Source organism: Geospiza fortis, unplaced genomic scaffold (assembly GCF_000277835.1).
Source record: "Geospiza fortis unplaced genomic scaffold, GeoFor_1.0 scaffold166, whole genome shotgun sequence".
Lineage (NCBI taxonomy): Eukaryota > Metazoa > Chordata > Aves > Passeriformes > Thraupidae > Geospiza > Geospiza fortis.
Window position 1 is genome coordinate 9,615,825 of NW_005054310.1, and position 27,483 is coordinate 9,643,307.

Consider the following 27,483-nt stretch of genomic DNA (forward strand, 5'->3'; position numbering starts at 1 on the left):
ATGTGCATGTGTTTCTCTCCAGAGACCTTCATTAAGCAACTGCTTCTTAAGCTAATTATTTTATCTCTGTGATTTTATTTTACTTAACATAGAACCATAAAATCATAGAATAGTATAGGTTGTAAGGGTTCTTTAAAGATTTTCTAGTCCAAATTTCCTGCCATAAGCAGGGATCTCTTCATCTAGATCAAGTTACTCAGAGCCCCATCCAGCCTGACCTTGAATGTTTCCAGGGATGGGGCATCTTCCATTTCTTTGGGCTACTTGTTCCAATCCCTCACCACCCTCATTTAAAAAAAAATCTTACTCATATTTAATCTAAATCAACCCTCTTTTACTTTAAAGCCATTACCCCTTGTCCTTTTGCCAGGACAAACCATCCCAACTCTCTGTCCGTCTTCATAGGAGAGCTCTCCAGCCTCTGGTCACGTTTGTGTCCCCGCTCTGGGCTCTCTCCAGCAGGTCCATGTCCTTTAGGGCTGCAGGGCTGGATGGAGCACTCCAGGTGAGGTTTCACCAGGGCAGGGCAGAGCAGAGGGGCAGAATCCCCTCCCTCACCCTGCTGGCCACACTGCTCTGGATACAGTCCAGGACACTCCTGCCTTTCTGGGCCCTGAGTGCACACTGTTGGGTCATGTCCAGCCTCTTCTCCACCCCAAGTCCTTCTCAGCAGGGCTGCTCTCATCCTGAAGCCTGTGTTGATATTGAGGACTGTTCTGACCTAGGTGCAGCACATTGCTCTTGGCCCTGTTGAACTTCAAGTTCATGAGGTTCAAGTGGACCCACCTCTCAAACTTGTCTGCCAAACAGCCATTAAGGCCCTCAGCAGATTCAGAAAAGACCTTTGACAATTTCAGAGCATGAAACTTTGATTTCAGACAAGTAGTAGCAAACTACCAAAGCCATTTTTTGTTGTCAACATAGCCAGATAGCTCTGTTCTTAATGCTGAGTGCAGGGAATGTGATGGGACCATGTCACTTTGCTCAAACTGCAAGTAATATGGAGAATGCTTTGCCATTTCATAAATTGTGTGAGATAGTGTCACAGACATATTTTATAAAAAATCCTTTTGCTAGGATCTTTTTTCCTGAGAAGCTGAGAGGCCTCAGAAACGAAATGTAAACAAGAATTATCTGCTGCTGTGGAATGCAACAGGTGCATCTTTGATTGGTCTCATGCGGTTGTTTTTAATTAATGGACAATCACAATCCAGCTGTCTCAGACTCTCTGGTCAGTCACAAGATTTTATTATCATTCCATTCCTCTCTATTCCTTTCAAGCCTTCTGATGAAATTTTTTCTTCTATTCTTTTAGTATAGTTTTAATATATCATTTTCTTTTAATATAACATATATCATAAAATAATAAATCAGCCTTCTGAAACATGGAGTCAGGATTCTCATCTCTTCCTTCGTCCTGGGACCCCTGCAAACACCACCACAAGATAGCCTATTTTTTAAGAGTTACGTATTTTTGTTGTTGTCTGACATTATGTAACATCTGGCCTTTTATTTTACAGGCCCTTTGGGTAGAGATTCAGATAAACCCCTGTGGCAATCATGACTAAAGTGGATCTCTGACTGCTGTTTTGCTAGCTGGGATTATTTAGGGACATGACTCTCTCTGTAACATTAAAGTAAATGAGAGCCTTACCTTCCATTTCAACAGGGGTGTGATCAAGCTGCATTATGCTGCTGGACACAGACATGGCCAGGAAGACATACACAAACTTAAAAGGGACTTCTCATTATCAGTCAGATTTCTCTCAAAATATTGCCTGTTCTCAGCACTATCTGGGAAAATATGTTGGCAGCTGAACTTTTTAATTCAGTCCTTGTCCAGGTAACTTCCCACTGACTTGAACATGAACATGAACTTGAACTTCAAAATCATGGGCTTTGAGGAATATTGCAAGTTAGTAAATGTTTTGTGAAGGAATCATGTGGCTTATGGAAATATCAATGATTTCCCCAAATGGAGGCTATTAGGTAGATGTTATGAACCGAGTGAAATTTTATTATGACCCTAAATTATGATTAGTTTTTAGGTTCTTCCTTGAATTTGACACTCCAGGCACTAAGAACTGTAATTAAATCCAACTTAATAGGTTTTGACATATCTGTTTGACTCCATACTATGGCCCATTTTCCAGAGAAGATTAGGGTAATAACACTTTTTTAAATATTAAGCTTTCAGATTACCAACTGTTCAGTCCAATAGTAGCATATAATTGAAATTCTCAAGGATCACCTCCTTTAATCACAGAGCACATTTGATTTTTATATTGTCTCAGTGTGTGGGCAGTTGGTGTGTCAGCATCCAAACAACAATCTCCTTTGCAATGACAGAGAAGTTGCCTTATCTTGGCACAGTAATGGACACAGTGACTAAGCACAAATGAGTATTTGACAGTGAGTGTTATTCAAGGGGACACAGTTCCTTAGAAGTGTTTGAAAAGTTTCTCTCATTATTTTTGCTCTGGTATTTTATGGGGCACTCTTTTCAAATACATTCCCACCTAAGCACTGGCTGTCACTTAACAAAATAAAAAAAAAGAGGAGAAAAGAGAGGAAAAAAAGAAGGCGTATCAAAGGATTAAAATCTACTCTAAGAAACACAACAAACATAGTCCACAGTTTCCTAGTACTTGTCTCTGCGCAGGGATGTAAGATTTATTTTCTTAGTATCTGTTAATGTATTGAATCTGTGTTGCAATGTTTTTTTTTGGGGTTGAGGAGGGGCTACAGGAGTAGCTTCTGTGAGAAGCTGCCAGAAACTTTCCCCATGCCTGACAGACAATGCCAGGAGGCTCCTAGAAACCCTCCACTGGCCAAGTCTAAGCCAGTCAGCAACAATTGGTAACATCTCTTAGACAATATGTTTAAAAAGGGTAAAAAAACCCAATCCCAAATTATTGTGCAGATGTAATGGCCAGAAAAGAGTGGAGTGAGAACATATCAAAGGAACAACTCTGCAGACACCAAAGTCAGTGGAGCAGGAGGGGGAGGATGCGCTCCAGGTGGCAGAGCTGAGATTCTCCTGCAGCCTGTGTCTGTGTGCAGACCATGGTGATGCAGCTGCATCCTGAAGCCCATGGAGGTCCATGGAGGTGCAGAGATCCACCCGCAGATCATAGAGCAGACCCACACTGGAGCAGGTGGATGAACAAAAGAAGCCTGCACTGAATCAGGCTCCTGGAGGGGACATGTGGGCCCTTGGAGGGAGGAGGCCACGCTGCAGCAAGTTTGTTGATGGGACTAGTGACCCTGTGGAGGACCCATACTGGAACAGCCTATTCCTGAAGGACTGTACCCCATGGAAGGGGACTCACACTTAAGAACTTAATGGAGGACTGTTTCCTCTGGGAGGGACCTATGCAGGAGCCAGGAAAGGACTCTTCTCCCTGAGGAAAAAGTAGTGGGGGAAGCAACATGTGAGGGATGAACTGAGCATAGTCCCCATTCCCTGCCTTCCTGTGCCAGAGAGGAGGTAGAGCTGAGGAGGAAGGAGGGGTGGGGGAAAGATTGTTTAAGATTTGTTTTACTTCTCATTTTGCAGCTGTGATTTTGATTGGTAATAAGTTCCCTAAGTTGTGACTGTTGTGACCATGATGGTAATTGGTGAGTGATCTCTCCCTGCTCTTATGAGTCTTTCATTCTATTTTTTTCTCCCCTGTTCAGTTGAGGAGGGGAGTGATAGAGTGGCTTTTGTAGGTACCTGGCCTCCAGCCAGCATCACACCACCACAGTCTCATAAGAACACCATCATACAGATCATCCAAAAGTAGACAAAAATAAAGCAGAAAAAGACCCTGCAGATTTACTGCAATTAGGTAAATCTGGCTCACATCCTAATCTTGCTGCTGTGAAAATCTTCCTTTGACTTGGAGAAGGAAAATATATCTATTCTCAGGGAAGGTAGGAAAAGCAGCCACAGGATGAGTTACCTGGATAAATATTTCAGACTGTATTTTTGGAAGCTGGATGCTTGTAAATATCCTCAGTTCAAGAGAGGTCTGCCATCTACAACTCACACACACAGGACAAAAATCCAATCTCATGCTAAGATCATCCTTTTCAATCACAGGGTGAGTAGAGTGCAAGTGAAGCATGAATAGCAGGGCAGCATCTACCAAAGCATGACTGCTCTACAGGGCACAGGAGAAAACTAATCAGAAGACCAATGACTTCATCACAGCACTCCCTGCTCAGCCCTCCAGAGGACAAAAGTCAAATTCCTGACCAGATGCTTATTTCTCTTGGTAAAGAGAAATTTGTTTAGGCACAAGAAATGTAATACTTTTCAATGGAATAAAGAGAATATGTCATGTTACATCACAAAAGAGAGTAAGCTGGAGGTTACTAGAAGGTCCTGCTTGAGGCTTCTGAGCAGTATATGCAAAGTTTAATTTTGCATGGCCAAAACTCAGGAAGGCCATGAGTGTATCTGGACATGAGGAAGGCCAGATTTGTCTGTTAAAAATCTGCACTCTCTAAAGAGATTTTGTGGATCAAAGGCACTAGCAGGTTCCTTAGACAAAATAATACATGGGTGTGGTCTATGCCCAGCTTGATTCTGCACTTCTGCCAGTGCTGAACAGCTGCCAGCTCTCTCTGATATGTGATATTCATGGGTAAAGTGAAGGGTCCCAGACTCTTGCCTGGGGTGGGCTGACTTACCTATGACAAGCTTTTTATGAGAGTCTAAATTTTGCTGATTTTAATGAAAACTGTAACAGCTTTTCAGATCAGTCCCTACCCCTCATCCTTACAATATTTAGCAGGTTTCTGTTTCCTTCTTCCCTGAAAGTGTCATGATAGCATCAGTGACAACAATTGAACAGAAACTCAGAGCTCTCAGTGAGGAGACGGAAAGCAAAATCTGAGTTTATGTTCAATCTCTACATCAGAAGTTCAACCTAAATTCAATCTCTGTTGAAGCATTGCACTAGTGTGTATCTCAGATTAGATATCCACCCTTTGTCGTTCTCCTGCTTGACAAGATTGCTAAGATTTGTCAGCAGCATCTTTGGAAACCAGGAGCCAAAGATATTAGGCAGCAACTGGATGGTTTGGGAAACTTAAGGCAAAGAAAGAAGGAGGACTGTGGATCCCCCAGGTGGTGTCTGAGGTGCTTGCTGACTCTTCTCATGGTCTTCAAGGAATCACTGTCAGGTTATAGAAGTTGCTTTTTCTTTTGTCCTTTGTCATTAGAGCCTAATGAGGAAACATGTGATTAAGGAAACTAGGAGGCAAGCAACACACTTCAGCTATTTCACTGAGGAGCAAGGTCATGTCCAGGTAAAGATGAAACTGATGAGCTTAGAACTAAATGGGAGACCTACTTTTGTTTTCCAGCTGTTCTTTTTCTGGGTGGCCTCCAGAGAATTGAAGGGCATTTTTCTCATGGACAAGCTATTTTCTGCTGCAGATGGTGTTTTTAACTTTCCTAAGTGACAAAACAACAATTTTTAGAGGGGCAGCTGAGTCCTTATTTTTACAGATTTCCATTCACCACTTTGAAATTTCAGGTAAAGAAACCTCCCACAGATCTTAGTTTTGGCAGCAAGTTGATACAACAAACTTTAAACCTATTTAATTTATTTAGAATATTAATTTTTTTCATAGGGGGGGTGATTTTTAGCTAATAACAAGTTTATGCTTCTAAGACTGCATAGACATATACAAAAAATATTTTCCTTACAATTTGTCTGCTCTTTTTTTGCTATGACCCACCACTCTCTCCCAAACCTTTGTCCAAATCATTTTTTAGTTGGCTCTGCCTAGAATCTAGTACTTTGAGCCAAGAAAACAAGAATCAAAAGTGATGAAAAACATGCTCAGCCAAAGTCTTTTAGACTGTGAAAGAATGAACATAAGAAATGACTTAGAAAGAATGTGGTGCCTGGAGAATTAAATTAGAAAGGCGCTGAAAATATATTTTCCATACAAAAACATTTTGAGAAGAAATAAAATAGTTCATGTGAGGAAATCATAATGATGAGAAGAAAAATTGATTATTTATACAAAGCAAAAGGAAATCAAAGTAAAATATACGGGCTCCTTCAGTGTGAGCAATTTACTCATAAATAGACATATGTTCAGAGACTTTGTCCACACTGGGTTTGTGTAACTCTATTCTATTTGGCGAGATTTAGAGTTTAAATGAAGAACACATATGGCAGCTTCATCTCCAGCTCTGTGCAAGCATAGCCCAGAACACAGATACCTCAGCTTTACTTGGGAGTTGTGCTTGTGCACCAGTTTGGGCCCAGACTACAATGCCTCAGATGAGAGCAGCATATTTCTGCTGGTTCTGAAATTTCATCACTTTGTACTGTCTGTATCTAAGCATAAGGTCTGAGACCAGGCAATATTATTTGATGTAGATTTGAATATATCCTCATGGTCTATTAATGTCTGACAAATATTTTAAGTGCAGTTTTTAGGTACTAAATTTAATTTTGTTAAAGGTGTATGGAGTTTTAATGGAGTGTTTTCTTCAAATTGGTTGCATGAAAATTGATATTTTCATCAAGAATGCAGCTCGGCCGTCCCCTGTGATGCTGAGATTATGCATGACATAAATGGAGCAAACTAAAAGAGCAGATGGCCATACATTAGCTGTTAAGTGAAGAGAAGCATCCCTCAGGATTTCCTAGAGGACATAATGATGTGAGCCCTAGGGAGGACTTAGGAAGATCACCTTTTAACTTCTTGTTTGAGATCTCTGAGAGTACTCTAACCTGCAGTGAGTGCTCTGCAGCTCTCAGACTCTGCAAAAGTATGATAATGTGTGTGAATATGAAAAATAACACCTCTGGATTATGACCTTTTAATCCCTTCTCTGTTGTCAGGACCATTGTTATCACATCTCAGTGTCATGAGGTGAAAGAGAATAGTCCATTAGATTTCTAGGGCAAAAAGCAGGGTAGGAAGAGAGTGGGTGAGCCCCACAAATATATTTATGGGGCCCCTTCTTTGCTACTGGAGAACAAGAATGGTGAAAATTAAATGGTTCGCTAATGTAATCATCTTTATGTAAAATCAGGAAAGAAATGTTAATTTTAGTATTTTAAATCTCCATTAACATTCTGTGGGGATCATGGTCTATCAGGAGTAGCAATTATTAAGTCAAGCCCTGATTGAGAAAGGAAGAAAGTCACATATGTCAGCATCAATGAGCAATTTGCCTGAGCGAGAACACAGATGATGTTTCCTCTGGATGTGAAAGGAGTTGAGCATTGATGGGTGAGGCCAGACCTATACAAAAGAAAGAAAACTTGGTCCATTCAAAATGCTCCTCAAGTCCTTTTTTATACTCATTTCTATATCTGGATCTGAATTCAGACTTTCTGTGAAGCAAATCTAGCTCTTCAAATCAACAAACTCATTCTTTTCTTATATTATCCTTTTCAAAAGACTTAAAGGAATGTCTTAGGCAAGCTGTCTTTTAGCCTATGGCATGGAAACTCTAGTTTTCTATCTGCACTTTAAGCTATATCCATAAGTTTAGTTGATTTTGAATGAAGTAGCAGAAGCAGCCTGTAAACAAAGGGGTTAATGGATAAATTTTCACAGAATATCGCATTTTACAACATTGTCATTTCCAAGAGCATATTTTTAATCACATGTTTGTTCCGGATTAGAAACATAATTAAAAGGACAATCCCCCTTCCAGCTGGAAGATTATAACTAACAACTATTCAGTACACATATAGAAAGATTTATTAAAGGCAGAATAAAATCATCTTTCGTTTTGTTATTCCTTGATTAACATATTCCCCTTAGCTCTAATGTGCTTTTTTTGTGCATCTGTGTGGTAGGGTTTTATTATTTTAGCAATGATTTCTGGTTTTCAGCTTGAAAAAGCCTTATACAATATCTGATCAGTACACAACAATTTTTCAGAAATATTTTAATTATGCTTACAACAGGCCAAGCTTATGAAAAAGTAATTGATTACCTGATTTTTGTCATACCAAGAGGCTATGGAAATTTACTGTTATATTGATTAAGGACTTTGGCTTCCTGTAAAACACAGGTTCCTTTTATTTCCTGCCTCCAGCCAACACAAGGTACAAGAAACCAGAGATAGTGCCATTTGTCGGTAGTATCCAACAAATTTATTTTAAAAATCAAGTTATATATTAATTTTGATTCTTTTTAAATTAAATGGGAAGGGGAAGGGAATCTCATGTATTTTGTCACCCTCAAGAAAACATAATTCAAATTTTTACAGTTTGTGACCAGTAAATGGAGTGGGCATGTTCCTTTGCTTTGGTAATGTATTGGTACTGAGGAACGCCAGCACTCACCCAAGTCACAAGAACTGGAAAGCACATACAGAATGGTACATGGGAAATTTGAGGCAGAGAAAAAACAAAAATAATAATTTCTGAGTAACTTTCAGAGCACTGCTAGCTAAGAGGTGGCTGATTCCTCTCTGAAGTGCACTCTGCTGCTGAGAGTGCAGCTCTTAGTATAAGAAGTGCTAGTAATGGTTTCAGATTATTTTGAGCTGTTCTCTTCCTCACCACAGAAACTGATTTCGCACTGTTGTAAATGAAGGAAGCCTCTTGTGCTTTGCTTTGACAGTTTTAGACAGAAGAGAGAGTCAGGAAAAAATTAAACCCAAGCTGAGCATGGGAGCATTTCCTCTACTTTGTTTAAGATCTGATTTCCCCTTACCTCATATTTCTCAGTTCTCTCTTTTTTAGCCTCAGAGAAGACAAAATAGGGATGTTTTCATAGAACATTTCAGTCTGCCCCTACTTTAGTGAACATATGTTATCCAATTATAACTCACAACAGAAAAAAGTCTGGACTTTCAACAAGTATAGTAAAAATTACAGAGCTTTATTTTTTTATTTTTTTACCATAACTGTTATTGTGTGGGAAATAATGAATAAGATGTTTGCAAAATATTAGAAATACTTCTTAAATTTATCTACTGGAGGATTTCAATAAATTCACATCACATACACACAGCTAGAAATTAAAACTGCTTTCTTTCTTGGGAAATAATTACAAGGTCCAACTGTTTCTAGACATGGCTCTTCTACTTTGTGAGAAAAACAACAACATGGTAATTTTGATGTACTGGACTCTATAGTTTGGGATGGAATACATGTAAGAGGGACATAGATGAATCAAGAATTCTTCTCATTCCTTCAAGGGGCTGATGTGTTAATCTCGCTTGCATAAATAAAAATCTGTGATTAAAGTAAAACCCCAGGGGTACCATGATGTATTGAATGGGAAAATGAAAGCTCTGCCTTCTAGCTGAAGTAATATAGCTATTTATTAGCCAAAAATAATCTTTTCCTTTTTCCTTTGCCAAAATAATGATTGTAGCCTTCTAGCAAGATGAATAATCAAATCATGACATAGCCATTTATTTCACAATATGGTGAATATTCTATCCAAGAATACTCTGAAATGTAATTGTAAAGCTTCCTTCTTCTTCTTTTGCTAAACAGAAGTGAAAACGTCTGAGAAATACTATTGGTGTGTATCTGTGCAGATAATTTTATATCCTGATTTTTCTGACACAGAAGATGAATGAAACAGGATTTTCTCCCACACAATTTTTACATTTATAAATGCATAATTAAAAGAAATCTAAGAAATATTTCTATACTTCTATGGATCCCCTTTAATGGAGAATTGATCCTGCTTTTAAGAAAGTCCTAAAACTAGCGTTTTTCCACTAAAAGCAAAACTTGTTGTCATTCCTTAAATGGTAAACAATAGAGGCTGTGATGGTTCATCCTTTCTTCAGGTTCATTATTGCCTTCCAGCTTCCAATCTAAAAGCTCTTAGCAACATAATTACCTCTTTGGCTTTTGCAAAATGTCATGGCTCCTGTTTAGCCAATGGATCACATCACATGAGTCTGCAGCTTCCCTTGTAAACTCAGTATTAACAGCTGAAATGTTGGACAGGCTGGCTTATAAGCTTGGCAACAAATTTGTCTCCCTTCTCACCTTTCCTGGACTTGCTGTTATTTTGGGAAGCAAGGAGGAGATCTGAAGCCACACATATCTGGATCCAAAAACATTCCTACTAAGAGTGACCTTAGAATCGAAGACATCCACGGCCTTTTCCAGACACCTAAACACTATCCTTGTCACTTTGTTACACTGTAATTAGTCTTAATCATTACTAGCTTTTGTATGCATGGTGGCTTCACATATAGAAGTAGAGTTTGAAGTCAGAGGTTAAATGGCATTAAATAGACTGCTGTATCTGAATAAGAAAGAAAAAAATTCTAATGACAGACCTCACGTGGGGATCCCAAAGAAGAATGTCTATGTCTTCCAGCTGTGTTGAGTAGAATAAAAAAACCCAAATTTTTACCAACAAAATTGTTATTCTCCCTATATTCAACATTCCATTCTGGTGGGTTGCTAGGGTGTCTATCTGGCTTTCACTCTTCCTCTTTCCCCCTAATATTATGAAATCTTTTCTGAGTCCCTCAGAAAGTCATATAACCTCTGTGCAATTAGCAGCCATGCCAGCCTTTCAACGTGGTGAGTCTGATGTTATTCTGCTCTAACACCTGCTGCCCAGCTTTTCATCATGTACATATATGTATCTTAAAGTTCTTCATCTGTTCACAGGCAAATCTTTTTGACTACATTGAATAAAAAAAAGAGCTGTCCTACTAGCACAGATAAGTTGTGTGAAGTGCCACTTTCTCTTCGCAAATTGCTCTTTTCCAAGACCAGAACACTTTCTATGTGCAGTATATGTATTTCAGCCTTGAAAAAAGCCTTCCAACATGAATAAAATTATGAAAGTTTGGTTTCCCACCCTCTTCATGAAAGAGGATAATGTGTTGATGAGGTACTTCAAACTCCTTGTCAGACTGGCAGCATGACAGAATGTGGTTATTTAGTGAGAACACACTGGGTGAAGAGAGAACAAAAACTAATCATCAGTGTACTGATTTGATCCTCAATATGGCCAACATTGTGATCACATAAAATTCCAAGATTAGAAGCAAAATGGAAATCGTAACTCACGTTTAAAATCGCTCAGTGCTTTGTGATCTGTAAAAGTGAGCTAAAAACCACATTTTTATGCTAATAGTTGAGAAAAGATAAGATTAATAAGGTTAAATCATCCAAAGAAAAGACCATTTATTAATGGAATAAAACTGAAATAATTTGCATACTCTACTAGATGATTGTGGGGTAAAAAACCCCCACATTCTTTGTTAGATATTTGTGGACAATAACCCCCTGATAAGGAATGTGACTGAAACTGGGAGTTTATCAAAATATATGTAAAAGCATCAGGTGATTTACCTGGAGTTCGGCATCCCACTCCAGGGTCTGCTGCACAGGAAGGACATGGACCTGTTGGAGTGAGTCCAGAGCAGGGCCACATAGATAATTAAAGGGATGGAACTCCTCTCCAATGGGGAAAGGCTGAGAGAGATGGGTTTGTTGTGTCTGGAGAAGGGAAGGTTGTGTCTGGAGAGGGACTTTTTACAAGAGCATGCAGTGACATGACAAAGGGGAATGCCTTCAAGCTGGAAGAGAATGGATTTGGATTAGATGTTAGTAAGTAATTCTTTTCTGTGAGAATGGGGAGACACAGGAACAGGTTGCCCAGAGAAGTTCTGGATGCCCCATTCCTGCAAGTATTCAAGGCCAGGCTAAATGGGATTTTAGCAACCTGATCTAGGGGATGGTGTGTTGCCCACGGCAGGGGGGTTGGCATGAGATGATCTTTAAGGTCCCTTCCAACCCAAACCATTCTATGATTCTATGATTTATCAATTACTTTCATTGTTTAGTGGGGTGACTTTGTCTAGGATCTGAAACAGACCATTTAAAAGAGAAAAAAACAAGGTTTCTAGGATCTGATCCATCTGAAAACATGAGAGAACATTGACAGCCTCCATAGACATAATTGCTTTTTTTCCCTTTAGTTTTATTCTTGTGGAAGGTACAAGGATGTGTGTTTTGCTTTGTTTTCCTTGTTTGAGATTCTGAGTATTACTTGGAGTTTGATCATCTGAATACTGATCAGGTTCAGAAATTATGAAATCTAGGATATTGAGGAGCTTGATGATGTAGGAAGGAACATGATTTATAATGCAAAGAAATTTTACACGCACTCCCATTTCTCAGTGATACCCTTTGGAATTTGAAATTTTAACCATTATAAAAGGGTCTTGATAGTTCAGATTCAGAAGATGAGTCAAATTTTATAACAGCTTTATTTCTGAGATCCAGTCTTCCAACCCAAACCATTCTATGATTCTATGATTTATCAATTACTTTCATTGTTTAGTGGGGTGACTTTGTCTAGGATCTGAAACAGACCATTTAAAAGAGAAAAAAACAAGGTTTCTAGGATCTGATCCATCTGAAAACATGAGAGAACATTGACAGCCTCCATAGACATAATTGCTTTTTTTCCCTTTAGTTTTATTCTTGTGGAAGGTACAAGGATGTGTGTTTTGCTTTGTTTTCCTTGTTTGAGATTCTGAGTATTACTTGGAGTTTGATCATCTGAATACTGATCAGGTTCAGAAATTATGAAATCTAGGATATTGAGGAGCTTGATGATGTAGGAAGGAACATGATTTATAATGCAAAGAAATTTTACACGCACTCCCATTTCTCAGTGATACCCTTTGGAATTTGAAATTTTAACCATTATAAAAGGGTCTTGATAGTTCAGATTCAGAAGATGAGTCAAATTTTATAACAGCTTTATTTCTGAGATCCAGTCTAAAAAATTGTTTTGAGCATTACTGTTAAAAGAACTCTAAAAAGAACTTCAGCTTTGTAGCTCCTACAGTAAAAAAAAAGTGTTACAACTCTTCTTAAAATAAAAGTGAAAACTTTCTATGCAGATTTGCCTTTTATTAATTTATGAAACTGCCTTTGTTGTCTAAAGAGTTGAAAAATTAATTAAAATCATATTAAAAATGTATGAATTAATTTATTTTTTGTGTTTAGATGAACAAAGTACTTGTAGTGTTGTTTAACTGCAAAAAAAAATTAACTCACCAACACACACATTAATATTGATCCTCATTAATGAAACTGCTTTTAAAATTTTTCCCAGGCTGCTTTGCCCCACAGGTGCTAATTGTCCTCAATTTTGTAAAGTTTTTGCAAATGGAAAAGGAAAAACATGTACTGTTGCCAGAGAGTCTCTCCCTTACACTTTGAAAGGATACAAATTCATGATTACCATGAAGCCTCTGGGTGGGCATTTAGTAGGAACCTGCTTATTTTTGAAAATATTGCCTCTGAGATGACTTTTTTTTTGGCTCAAGGAGTTGATGGAAGCCAAGCTTGTTGGTTTGATGCTTATCCTGAAGCCCTAATAGGAAAACAATAATTCGACATGACAAGTTCCATGTTTTCATATTTAACAGTGCCTATTCAGACAGGTAAGCCTTTTGGGCTCAGCAAGCCCTTTTCTCATATGGCTGTACATTCATTGTCTAGTTCTTATTTCCTGATGCACCTCAGTTATCTTTAAAACTGGAACCATCCTCTTCTCTGTGTTTTGGACTTGGAATTTTTAAGGAACATAACAGATTATCAGTCCATCCTAAGGCTGCCACTGGCTGTTATCAGAGGAAAATGTACTGACTCAGATCCAGCTTTAAGGTCTTGGTCAGCACATGGTACAGACCAATTGGGCAAGGTGGTGATGCTGATGATCCTCTGCATGTTTCCAGGCAATTTAGTGTTCTACACCTGTTCTCTAGCGCAAGATGCCTCCCTGGATGAGGGAGCCAGGCTTGAGCCACTGAAGCATACCTCACTTCGACTACATGTCTTTCCTTGGCATTGCCATAACTCTGAAGAATTATTTGCTGGCTTTTGCACCCCACTATGACATGACAACCCGTTCCTCACTGTATCCAGAGCCTGAGTCATGTCCACCAGACATTTAGTTGCTTAATGGGGACAAATTGCTGTCTTAGCAGTCCAGTGACCAAGTTCTTCTGTGAATTGAGTCTTTGGGCAATATGGAAAGGAGAGTAAAAAGTCATAGCAGATGCTGTTGGCTGAAATGATCTCCCAAAGGCAAACCATTTCCTCATCTGAAAATCGTGTTCTTTGTGTTATAATAGTTTGCATAAGATCCCAACCCATTTGAGTAGTATCACTCAGACATTTTTAATTGTCAGATGAAAGTAGAAGCCTGTGTATGACACTCAAGCTGTTTGTTTGTACTTGTATTTTTGTTTTTTACATAACCAGAAAGATCATTTCATGTTGACAAGATAGCTGTTGATTAAGCTGAGCCATGGAGTAACAGACCCAGAGAAGACGGGATGATAAAAAGTTTAAATCCCTAGCAGAAGGTTGGATAAAACCTTTTTATTGTCTGAGATATACTTGTGAGTTAACTAATTGTGAAGGGATAATAAATGATTTAATTATTTCCCATCTGTTAGTAATTCAATTAGATCCTGCTCAGTTTGCATAGCTGCAGTCCCTTCATTACTGTGCTTTGCATTCCCTACCAAGTCTGAAGTCCCCAGAGTTAAGCTATGTTATTACCCTCTGAGGTAAAGATGGGAAAACAATTTAAAAGCTTTTTTTTCTCCCTTAAATCCATCATGTCTGTATTCTTAACATTGCATTTCTAGCATCTTTTTAGCATAAAAAATGCTGCATTAGTTTAGCTGGGGAAAATACAAACCCAAACAAAACAAAATGCCTGAATTGGTTTTTGGAAAAAAATATTTTAGAAAAAAAATTGTTGAGAACTTTGAGGTGTAGATTTAACCATACACTAAACTTTGTATACCATACAATAAGGATAAAAATACTTATTCTTAGAGTAAGTATATAAAACTAGAAAGTTAAAGACAGGGAGTGACTTGACAGGGAGTCATTCATATATGATAAATACACAGGGCATACTTTTCTACATTTTGATGAGAATAATTCATGCTATTTTCATGAGGCAAAGAAAAATCCATTATTTTGCCTTTATTTCTGGGGCAACTGAGAGAAATATACTTAGTTTAAAAGGAAAGATAAGATGAAGAATATTTAGTTCACAAACTTGTCATTTGCTCCTTGTCATTTTATACCAGTGAAAGAGGAGGAGGAGGTTCTCCCTCCCCCTACCTTGGCTGATGTGTTCATTCAGCCCAGAGAGCAAAAGCAGGGGTAAACTCTCAGTGAATTTAGGATGGTTAGGCACTACTCACAGTTAACAGCTTCTGTTCTGTGCTTGTTACAACAAGCTGGTGTTGGCTGAGGGAAGTTAATTTTCTTTGCAGCGGCTGGTGTTAGGCTGTATTTTGGATTTTTACTGACCACAGGTTTGATAATACAGAGATGTTTTTATTATTGCTGAGCAGAGCTTACACAGAGCCAAGGCCTTTCCTGCTTTTCTTACTGCCACACTGGGAAGGAGACTGGAGATGCCTGGGGGTTGGGAGGAGACACAGCCAGGACAGGTGACCCAAACTGGCCACAGGGAGTTTCCAGACCATGTGCCATCGTGCTCAGTGTATGCACTGGGGGAAAGGAAGAGGAAGAGGGGGACGTTTGGAGTGATGGAGTTTGTCTTCCCCAGTAACCATTGCATGTGATGGGGTCCTGCTCTCCTGGGGATGGCTGAGCAGCTGCCTGCCATTGCAAAGCAGGGAATTAACCCCTGGTTTTGCTTTGCTTGTGTGTGCTCAGCTTTTGCTTTCCCTATTAAAGTGTCTTTATCCCAACCCACAACTTTCTGGCTTTTACCTTCCTGATTCTCTCCCTGATCCAGTTGGTGGCAATAAGCAAGTGGCTGCCTGGGGCTTGGCTGCTGGCTGGGGTTAAACCACAATGTGTAGGAAATAGAATTTATATTTCCCTCCTTAACTGTCCTCTGGGGATGGGTGAGGACAGGTTTCTAGGAGGCTTAGATGGTGTTTCCCTCCCTCCCACCTTTCCATCCTCTTTCCCTCTTTTTCCCTCTCTTGCTCTCTCCCTCCCTTTTCCCCTGCCTCCATCTTTCCCAATGCAGCAGTCAGACCTCCTAGGGCAATTTCTCACAATTCAACACTACTGACCCACATAGTTGCCATGCCAAAAACTCCTCTTCACTCTGAACCCTGGTTCAAGACCAGAGTAATACTCAACTACCTAACGCCCACAAAAATCAGATCAGAAATCAGAAATCCCCTGAGGACTTTGGCTGCTTTCAACTGCAATAAGGAAAACTCTCTTCTAGGATAAAAGAAAAGCATGTCTTATTTACATCTCTCATATGTGAATGGGCTGAAAATCAAAGAATTCTTCATAAGTATCCATGTCTCAAATATTCTTAAGAGAGAAGAGATTTTTAAAAGCATATTGCCTATTTCCCCTGCCACTTGCATAAGTAGTCAACAACTTTGTGCTTCACTTTGTTTTACACTGTCACTCTAAGTGCTAAGTTTAAGAAGCTGTCTCCTCTTGTCCTTGATAAGATACTCTAATTAATTGGGTGACCTAACTGCATTTATTACACTATCATATTAGCTCTTAGATTTACGTATTTAAACCTAAGTAAACCAAGCAGAGATTTTACCTTTCTTTCAAGCCAACTGCCTTTTGATATTGTATTTTCCTTTGAAACCATGCAGCAAGTTCTCCTGGAAGGGCATAAGGGAAAAAAAATCATTATAATCTTTTTCAACTCCATGACTGCTCTTCCCTCTGATACGAAGAGCCTCAGGTGACATGACTTAGGCCAATTGTTTCACTTATCAAAAATATGTAACATAAGCCCTCAACAAATCTGTGTGCATGGTTGGTTTTGACCTCTTATTGAGTGCTTGTCAATTGTCACTTTGACTCGCAGTCTCATATTAAGAGGTTTGAGAAATATTGCTTTGCTGGTGCAAATTTATATTGACACAGTTGGGTTTTTTTCAGCACTATATCATCTAGTTTATGTTTTGCTGCCCTGATGATCTAACACATAAAAATATAGCACCAGACAAAGGACAACAGTGAGGAGTGTATATTTTTTTTTCTTTGTGTTTTGTGTCATTTCGGTCATGCTGAACATTGAAAGTTTTAGAGTCTATGTGGGCCCTGTAGACTTTAATGCTGAAAGAATTTCTGTCTATGTGGGCATCTGTAAATACACAACTATTCAAAAAGTAAGCACATACACATTTTCTGCTATGGTAATCCCAATTAACACTGTGTAAAGTGGCATTACATCATTTGAAAATCCTTGTTGAAGGGTATTTCATTGCATAGAAGCTTCGGAGTAAATTGTAATTTGCAACTGTAAATATGTGCCAAAATTGTAATTTGTTCAATCTCATCTTTTTACCCCCAGGACAAAGAAAGAGAAGGAACATGTGCTAGGTCAGAGTGGCTGTTTATGAGAGACAGGAGTGTGATAGAGGCCTTAGTTCAGTAATATACATTAGATATGAACCATCTCTAACATGTACTGAGATTGATCAGTCATGGGTCATGGAGCAGGGAATTGCAGATGGCTCTTTGCCACCTCTCTTTATCACAGAAAGCAAAGTAAAGCTCAGATCCAGTGGAAAATAAAGGCAAGATCATATAATGATAAATACAGATATCATTCCACATTTTCAAAGGAAAAAATAAATGAAAATGACAAATATGCATCCAACATATAAACAGGATGAACATTTTTATGTGGTAAGCTACTAAGCCATTCTTGTTTTTGATATACTTTACTGTATCTTTGGCTACTATGTTTTTCCTTTTTACTCACTCAGGACTTAGTTTTCCAATTTTGCTGTTCCACCTCAAATAAACAACTTCCAGAAAGCCACTGTTAGAAAAAATGCACCCAGTGATTGTTGAAGAAATATTTACTGTGTTCTTGAAATGTACTAAACCCTTCATCTATGTGCAGCCAGGAGAATATTTGAAATGCATGTTCAGCAAGTTTTTAGCTGGAACTCTTTTTCAATTTTTTCAAAACATGACTGCTGGAGCCTGTTGGGATTTTATTGCAGGAAATGGGTTGGTCCTTCAGAGCTCACTGTTTATATTGCAGGTACTGCAAATCTGACGTCATACCTACACAGAAAAACCACACACACTGAATAAAATCCTTGTTGTTTTTTTTTTTGAACAGTCTCATCAGTGCTTGTCCTGGTTCCAAGAAATACCTATTTCAGTGCACACTAAAGAAATAAAATAGTGAGCCACCAACTTGTTTAACAGTGGTCAGAGGGCAGCTCTGTGACAGCTGCTTTGCTTGTCTCTCCCCACAGCAGGATGTGCCAGCCCCAGGAGCACCTGGGTAGGTACCTGGACCTGCTGGCAAGAGATCTTGAAATGGGCACAGTTCCAGTCACATCAGGAACACACTGCTGAAATCTAAACTGTTTGGGACCCTCATGGATTTTTTGATTGTTGAATTTATTTTGTTTTATCTTATTTTGTTATTATTTACTTTTTGAAATGTAAAGGATTCTTATCCATTTTCAAGCTCATATTTGAAAAGCAAGATAACACCTCTGAGAAAGAATGACCAATCATAAATTATTCCTGTGAAATGTGTCTTACCCTTTTTGTTCAGCATTTCTCAGGAAATGAATATTCCTGCAAGCTCTTAGTATCTCGTCTAAAACAAACAAACAAACAAAAAGCTTGACAAGACTGCTGTGACTTCTGCCAAACTCAGCTAGTATTAAACTTGCTATTAAGAAATATAAGCTGCAAATTCCTCTGCTTATGAACTCGAGATTGTGCTCTGGTCCAGTCAAAATAGACTTTGTTTACACTGATTTAGTGGCCTTATGAGATTGCCTGGTTGCTGGCCTGAGTTCCCTTGGCAGGTGAAATTACTTGCTGAGCTGCACAAAATCATGCTGGGGAATAGCTTTGCCATGTCTTGCCAGTATTTATTTAATGTTGTTTTACTGCTTGAAAATGAAAAGCATTTATTTTTAAAACATAGTCCATGTGATTAAGGCCTATAAAAGAAAAAGGCTGAGTAACAAATGAAACTATAACTTACATGCTGGTTTTGATGTCATTCTTTCTACTGCTTCAACAGAAGCTGCCTTTGTGGTTTTGCAAACCACAAACAGTATAATAGTTTTATGTCTTTTCTTTCCTCTAGTTATAGGTCCCTCTTTAACCACTGACATGCTGTCTCATTAAAACCTGTGTACCCTGAACTACTTTTGGATTACAAAGGCAGGGGATTGCTGGAAAGTCATGTATCAGTCATAACAGCTATAACTGGAGGTCCTTAGGAGCCATACATCTCCCTGGGATGGGTCTAAACAATGGTACAGACACCTGCCTTCCTGATCTCTGCCTATCCCAGAGGCCTGAAGCTTGTTTTTTTGCGCTAAAATAGCAAATTCAAGCCCAGCATGTGTAATGTGCTTGCTCTGAAGTGCTTACGTTAAAACAGAGCTTCATTCAGCTGATTAATGTAGATGCTAAGTACTATTGGTCCTAGTATCAACACTCTATCCCAGGCAAAAAAAAAAAAAAAAACAAAAAAAACCCCCCCAAAAAAAAACAAACCACAAAAACCAGCCTCCAACGAGACATTGTACTGCAGATAACAACCATCTGAGCCTGGCAGTTCAGCCCCTTTTTAAGGCACCGTATTCAGTACATGTTACGATAATCCTACACGTGGGGATGTCCCAAGACACTTCATAAAATTTTGCTAAAGTTGAAACAAACACCACCCAGTCCTCTTTCCTCCTACACCAAGCAAACCATTGTGGGAGGCTGCCAAGTCAGAGATGACTTTCTGTTCGACTGCTTGCAAATACCTTCACGTCCTCTATGTGTTTGGAAACTGGTCCCAGGATTATTTGCTCCATCACCTCTCTAGAGCCTGAAAAACACCTGGCCAGCTTGTAGTTCCCTGGATCCTCCTCCCTGCCATTTTTGAAGGACATTTGCTTTTCCTCCAGTCTGCAGTATCCTCTCCTGTGAGTGTTATCCCTAAACAGTGTTATCCTGTTAGTGTTATCCCATTAGTGTTATCCCTACCAAAGAAAAAACTTTCTGAAAAGTTAAATGTAATGTATCAGTGTCAGCACTGAGCTTCTGTTTTATTTCTTTCTTTCTCCCTTCCTTTCTAGCAGAGCAGGTCTTTTTCCATACTAGTTTTTGCTAAGTCATTCCTTAGCTGCTTTAGACCAACCTGTTGAGCAAACTCAGCAGGAGAGATGATCACAGAAGGTGCAGGATGGCTTAATGCAATGCCAAAGTTACAGCTGTAGCCTTGTTTCCTATTCCCATTCCAGAATATTCTACCTCTCAAAGGGTCCTGATATTCCAGGTCCCTTTCCCAGAGTTGCTCTCTGTCATTTCAGGACTTTTCGGGGAAACAAGCTGTATTGGTATGTATACATATACATGCACATGTACCTGAGGTGCTTTTCTTCTCTTTAGACTAAGCATTTTAAATTGTAACTTGAATGCTGGGAGAAGTTCTGTAAGCCTCATTTTGCAAGTGAACAACTGCAGTCTACAATATGCCTCTGTCTGTATAAATATTATTGACAGACAGTGGCAAATACACTGAAAATTACCCACTGCATCACACAAGGGCAGTGTTCTAGATGGTTGAATTTTAAGCTGTTGCACCCCAAAGCAAAACCTCAAGCTTTTCAAACGACAGATCTCTAGTTGTGGCACAATTCCATGAAAAGATGCAAACATGAAACTCACAATAAACCCTGAATAATATGCAGCTTAAGCCTCACACAGAGAGTGCATCCTTGTTTACTTGCCAAAATAAACAACGCAGGACAGTGACAGATATGCCAGTATTCCATGATTTTGGGGACAAGTGCGAATACTATTGACATAACTAAAACCTGTTATCTTTAACCTGCAGCCTTGGGTACTGTCAGTTGTCACCACCTGCTCACAATAACCCCTGAATAATATGCAGCTTAAGCCTCACACAGAGAGTGCATCCTTGTTTACTTGCCAAAATAAACAACGCAGGACAGTGACAGATATGCCAGTATTCCATGATTTTGGGGACAAGTGCGAATACTATTGACATAACTAAAACCTGTTATCTTTAACCTGCAGCCTTGGGTACTGTCAGTTGTCACCACCTGCTGTCTAAATATTAAAGTTCTTAGGGATGGAATATTTGAAGAGCATATCTGGGACAGGAAGGAAAATAGTGACAACAATGGTGGCAATAATAGTACAAACATAGTAAATGACAGGAAAAAACATATTCGTGTGGAAGCTGAAGTTTTGTCATGTATAAGAACCTCTCTTCCCATAAAGAGATCAAATTGCAAGGGGCTGAAGGTTTTCAGATAATCTGCCTTAGGGTGGATTGTCTATGTGCTAAGCAGAATACCTTTGTTTCCTCTATATGATTTTTCCAATGCATTTGAGAAGATGCATATTTTTAAAAGTGTTTCTAATCTTTTACATCAAAATCAAAGGAAGTAAAAGAAGCAAAAATCAAGGATTTGATATCCCTAATAGAAAAGACATATCCTGGTTTTTTTGTAAAACTGTATGAAATCAGGTGTTAGAATTTAACTTCTTTATATTGGAGCATTGCAAGGGCATGGACAAAGCTGAGTGGTTGCTGATAGTTTCTTTAGATTTCTCTGCACCCAATCATTCTCACGATACTAGAGACCTCTGTCATTGCAGGAGCTGGCAGAATGTAGTGACTACCCAGAGAAATGCCTTCTGAAGACCTGTTCTCAGAACATTCTTAGCAAATCAATGCAACAAATAAAATTGCTTTGCTCCTCACATATCCAAAAGGTTTTTTGCAGTTAGCGTTGTTATCTCTTTCATTTTAAATCTGACAATATTACTGTTAAGATGCAGAATAGACTTTCCAAGGACTGTAGGTTTCCTCTTTATTTCAATGACCAAGAGAATTGCATTGTTTATTTACTATGTGCCTGGGGGCTAAGAAGGCTACATACAACTTTATCACTCATATTTTCACTGCATATTTTTGCTTCAAATTCAGTGATCCATTTAGCTGCAGTAGAAGGTCACTGTTACTAATTTACTCTCATACATTGGTCTCAGTGACAGAATTTAATTATTTCAGCCTAGTTCATAGTGAGAGAGCAGCTGCAGTGCTTAAAACACTGTAATGAAAACCAGTAAACCCTCACCTTGTCTCAGCAAAAGACCAGGAAAACAGCAGTTAAACTTATGGTCTGTCATCTCAACTCCAAAAAAAGCCATGTGCATTACCTTAATGAATTGGAGAATTCATCTGTCTTATAGCTGTGTAATTGTTCTTTGAGTTGGAGCTGTCACTCACTAATATCAATGGAAGCCCTCCTAAAATTTGAGGAAGATGTTATATTGAGTACTATATAAGTACAGAGAAGAAGGGATACTTTGAAACAGGATCCACAGTCTTTTAGATAAGGCTTGCAGTGCTTTTAGAGGCAAATGTGGTCTCTCTCAGTGCAGAAAGGATGGCACACTGAAGCCAGTGAAAATTGCAGGGAAAATAAGCTGGATACAACATTACCAGAGAGAGGGATCTGGCCTATGGATTCATTCTATGATAACTAATAAAATGACAGAAAATCTAAAGGGGCAGCTAACTCTTCTTCCACATAAACGTGTGAGTAGCATGCCACATGGCCTGGTTGCACTGAATAAGAAAAAAAAAACCAAAGAAAAAAAGCTCTTTAGAAAACAGGATAGACACAAATCATTCCTGGCTAAAGGGACTGGCTTGTCAGCCTGGTCAAACTCAGCAAATCAAATTCAAATTCAATAAAATGCTCCACTGTGTAGTTATCCACCTTAATAAACTCTTGTTTTACAGACATATGTGCGTTTTGGCAGAAAAAAGAAAGATAAAAGCTGTATACTGGAGCACTTCTGCAGGAATTCCTTCTTGCCCAAAGACAGAGTTCCCTGTGAAAAGTCCCTTTCCCTTTCCTTTTCCAGAAAAACCTCACTTAAGGTTCCTGAATAACATTAAACATGTCAAAACAGAATGTCAGTCCTTAATTTTAAATTGTGTTCTTATTGAAGATCTAAACGCAAAACCCATTGCCATTGCAGAAAAGAGATGTTGTTGGAGATCCTTATTGAAAGGATGCATTGCAAATGAAATTGTATGATAAGAAAACTGTTCATCACAACAAAGTTACTAGAAAGTGGTTTCAGGCATTTCCAAGACTACTTTTCTAAAAGTCTAAAAGTCTGAAAACTAGAAAAGCAATTCTAAAGTAAGAAAATAAAATATTTGAGAATATATTTGTAATAGTATTAATACATTTACAGTCTTTCATAAGTGAATAGAATTTCTAAGTTTCCAGTGCCTCAGGAACTGTTCTTTTGTACCACTATAAAAATTCTGTTCATAATTTGTTGTCAGGATAGTTGACAACTTATTAAAATTCATATATTATCTACCCTTTCACTCATGGGAAAAACTGTTCAATTTTATCCTAGATGTTTTGACAGAACAAATAATTCACCTGCTTTTACATAAAAATATTAAATATTCTGTAAACAATAATTACAAACAGGACTATGTAGGTTCTCGCTATTCACAGAAAATACTAATAGACTAATATTTGCAGTATGGTCTTTGATTAGCTGCAATTGCCTTCTGGATTAGTTATCATCAGTTGCCCATGAATGAATTTAAACTGTCAATAATGCCATTCACACAACAGAAAAGGCTTTTTTTCTTCATCACTTGATATTGTTTCTGGAAACACCCACACTGGTATGGTTCAAACTGTGACTATCGTAGATCTAATTTTACAAAGTGTAATTTCCAAATTTAGCTTTTTAATGCAAGACCTTTGTGTCATTGGAATGGGGATTTAAACAGTTCTGGTTATCTTCAAAGGGAGCATGTGTGGAGTATAGATATTTGTGGAACAGGCACATAATTTCAGAGTCTCTGAAAAGAGTGAATGCTTTCATGGCTGCCACTGAATAAGGTGAATTTCTGTTAACCTGTTATTCAAATTCTCACTAATTAAAAGGAAAGTGATCACTTTTTATAGTGGACCATCAGATTAATTTGGAACATCTTTGGGGAGAGACACTTTCTTTAAATCAAGGTTATTTCAAAATTTCCTTAAAACGAGTGCCTTTCTCATCAGAGTTTCCCCCAAAAATGGACTATTATTCATGGATTAAAACTAAATTTCTGGCATTTCACCTCACTTAACCAAGGCCTGAATCCAGCATATATGACACCAAAAAGTCACAGGTGATTCAGATACCTGTCTGATTAGGGAGTGTCTAAGTACTGTGTTTAGTAAGAAGCATCAAGAGAAATCTCACCTTTTTCTGTGGTAAGACAAATACATGGCTTTGTTTCATTCAAAAGTCTTATAAGTTGAAGAAGAGAAGGCTGAGAGAGCTATTTTATGGTAACCTGATAACAGCACTGAAAAGAAAAAATCAAGAAAAATAATCGTTTTCTACTGAAAAGCAAACCAGAAAGGTTGAAGCACTAGGCAAAGCTCCACTCATTTTAAGAGAACAATAAGTATTTTGATTGCTAGGGAATTAGCAATATGGTATTTATCCTTTACCCATCTTTAGACCACATTTTATATGTACAGTTTATAGTCATGAGGGACACCCAAATGAAACAGGATAAAAAGGGTGCTCTGGATACTTTTGTTTTCACTTGTCTGAAATCAAATAAAAACTCTCATCAGCATATCATGTTCTGGCCTTGCATCCAGCTCTGTTCTTTCTTTCCCCATATGGATAATGTCTGGCCAGGAAGGAAATGACTACATTTTGAACTACAGAATGAAATCTGGGCTAATGGAAACTTGGTTGAATAACTTCCTGCAAGTTAATGACTAAACAGAGCTTTTCAGGGGGATGGCCAGTAAAAGCCATAACAACCTAAAATACCAGCAACATGTATTCTCAGAAAGCTGTCTTCTGTTTCTGTGCAATCTGGGAACTCAGGGATAACATTGTTTGAAAAGTAAAACAGGTTTTACCTTTATTCACCTGATATGGTCTGTTCATCAGTTAAGAGCTTGAGAAGCCCCAGTGAACCAATATGTCTGTTAGAGAGTATTCAGGAAAATAGTTGAAATGCTGAGAAAACCACATTTGAGGGGTCACGGTGTCCCTGCTCAGATGCCACTGAAAATTTTCACTTTCCAATATGGACACTTCCATACTTTCATTCTTACTGGTCAGTTCAAGTTTCCTGTACACAATGCAGAAATTTCCTGGCTTACTTTGATTTTGCTGAAAGAAGAGATGGATTTGTGACTTTGTTGGGTACAGGAAATGTCTAGAAGAGAAAAAAGCAGGTGCTTCTCAGGTAGCCATATAAAAAAGAAATTTAATGAAGTTCAAACGTTCAACCTGTCCAAACAATTTCAATTCATTCAATGTATCTAATTTGAATTTGCATAAAAATGTGCCATTATGCCTTGGGATTTATATTTGCAACTTATTAATACATGATATAAAATTTCCTTTAATTTCAGAAGAAACCAATCTTGGTGTGACCTCTTCCTCTTGAACAGATCAAGATTATCTTAATGTGTCTGGATTAGCCACTTGGAATGGCAGTTGTTTTCACCAATTAGAGTACAATATCATAACCTGTTTCTAAGAGAAAATTCAGTATGTATTCAGCAAAGTTAATTATATTTCCTTTTTTGACATCTTTCTATTGTCTAATCCCCCTTTTTCCCACTGGACTGTGCAAACTCCAAACTAACTCTCCAAGCAGTGTTAGTACATTGTTTGGTCTCTCTCATGCTGCCTGCAGGGATTAGCGGAGGTGACAGAAATTGTAATAAAATTTTATAGCATTAAACTTGGCTTGAAGAGCAGATGTAAGGTCCTGTTGATTGTCACACATTTAAGAATTCATTCATAAGGAAGCCCACTACTGTGCACGTGTGGGACACGATTTTTTGCTCTGCCAAAAGTGAATCTTCATGCTATTGGATTGCTGCATTTCCCACTGCTACTCAAAATGCTATCCTGAATACTCATGCTAGGGAGCTCTCTCTCCCTGGAAAATGCACATCTTCAGTCCAAGTCAAGAGGTCTGACTTGTACTCTATCCCTGATTTTTTGGCAATTTGCAGCCAATGTTTTCTTTATTGCCACAAATTAATGAGGGAAAGATTGCAGCGCTAATTTTTCTTTCACTGTGATGTTATGAAAGAGGCATAAATAAATAAATGGCAAGAGAAGGGAGGAAGAAAACAAACCAGAGACTCTGCAAAGATAAATGTAATATACCCTTCACCCTCAAAAAATAAAATTATTCTGACAGGGTCAGAGATTCTGCTTGGCAAACCATCTTAAATTAATTACCTACCTGACATTTTAAAGGAAGGTTTCAGATCGTAAATTTAACTCAGACAAAGCATTCTTTTTAATCTTGTCAATATGCAAACTACTTTTCACTACAGTCTGTGAATTATTTATCAGAAAAGCGACCCCAAAAGGGTGAAAGGAAAATCGAGAGTATTTGATCTCGGGTTCTGCAAGCTGATGTATTCCTGTACCCTAGATCCCTACCTGTTACAGTTGCATAAATTCTTTTTGTTTGATGTGCTGGTATATAGCTCTCACACTGTGCTTCTCTGAAGCCTAAATATTTTTTCTCCATTTAAATTACTTTTAAATCAATGTCTCAGTGAATAAATGTATCTATTTTCCAGGGGAAAACAAAAGTTAAATAAAGGGGACAAATTCACCTATCTTTCTGTTTTATGTCTTTTCATTAGCAAAAGCATGCAGTCTTGATGGCTGTTGGGGTTTTTTCCCTGCACTTGGGTGAAAGTACAGTCTGTAATAGTAACTAATCTACAAAGGCTGATTTTTTACTTGTAAACTGCAGAAAACATTAATCCTGTAACAAGCTGTGTAACAGTAATGATGAAGGCTGCTCACCTGGAGTAAAAAACCTTGGAAGATGTGAATCCGGAATACAGTTTTGATACAGGTTTTTGGTTTGGTTAGTTGTTTTATTTGTGGTTTTGGTTTGGTTTTGTTTTTGGTTTTTTGCATCAAGTCACTTAATTTTAGTCTCCTGTTTTTAAATAAAGCCTAGACAACTTCTAATTTCCCATCTCTTGGTCTTTTTATGTTACAGGTTTATTTATTCAACAGTGTTTCATTAGGTTTTAGTATTACTGCTGAAAAAAAGACCTCTAAGTGCAATGTAAAAGACAATTGTAACTGAGGGACCCAAAAAAATCAGTTTCTATACTAATATCTGGTCTTGTCTAATATTGGACCTTCTTTTTTAGTCACTCTGTATTTCTACATGATTCTCTGAAGACATCAACCAACTTAGCATTTGATATTTAGAAGAAAGTCAGATTTGGAAAATCAGCCAGGAAGAAAACCCCATTAACCAATAGTAATAACTCAGAGATGTAATACTACTACTCCAGATTTTTCACTTTGAGAATGTTCATTTTTCACTTTGAGAATGCTCCCTCAATGTGCTTTGTTAACTTTTGATGCTTCATGTTTCAAAGGAGTTCCAATA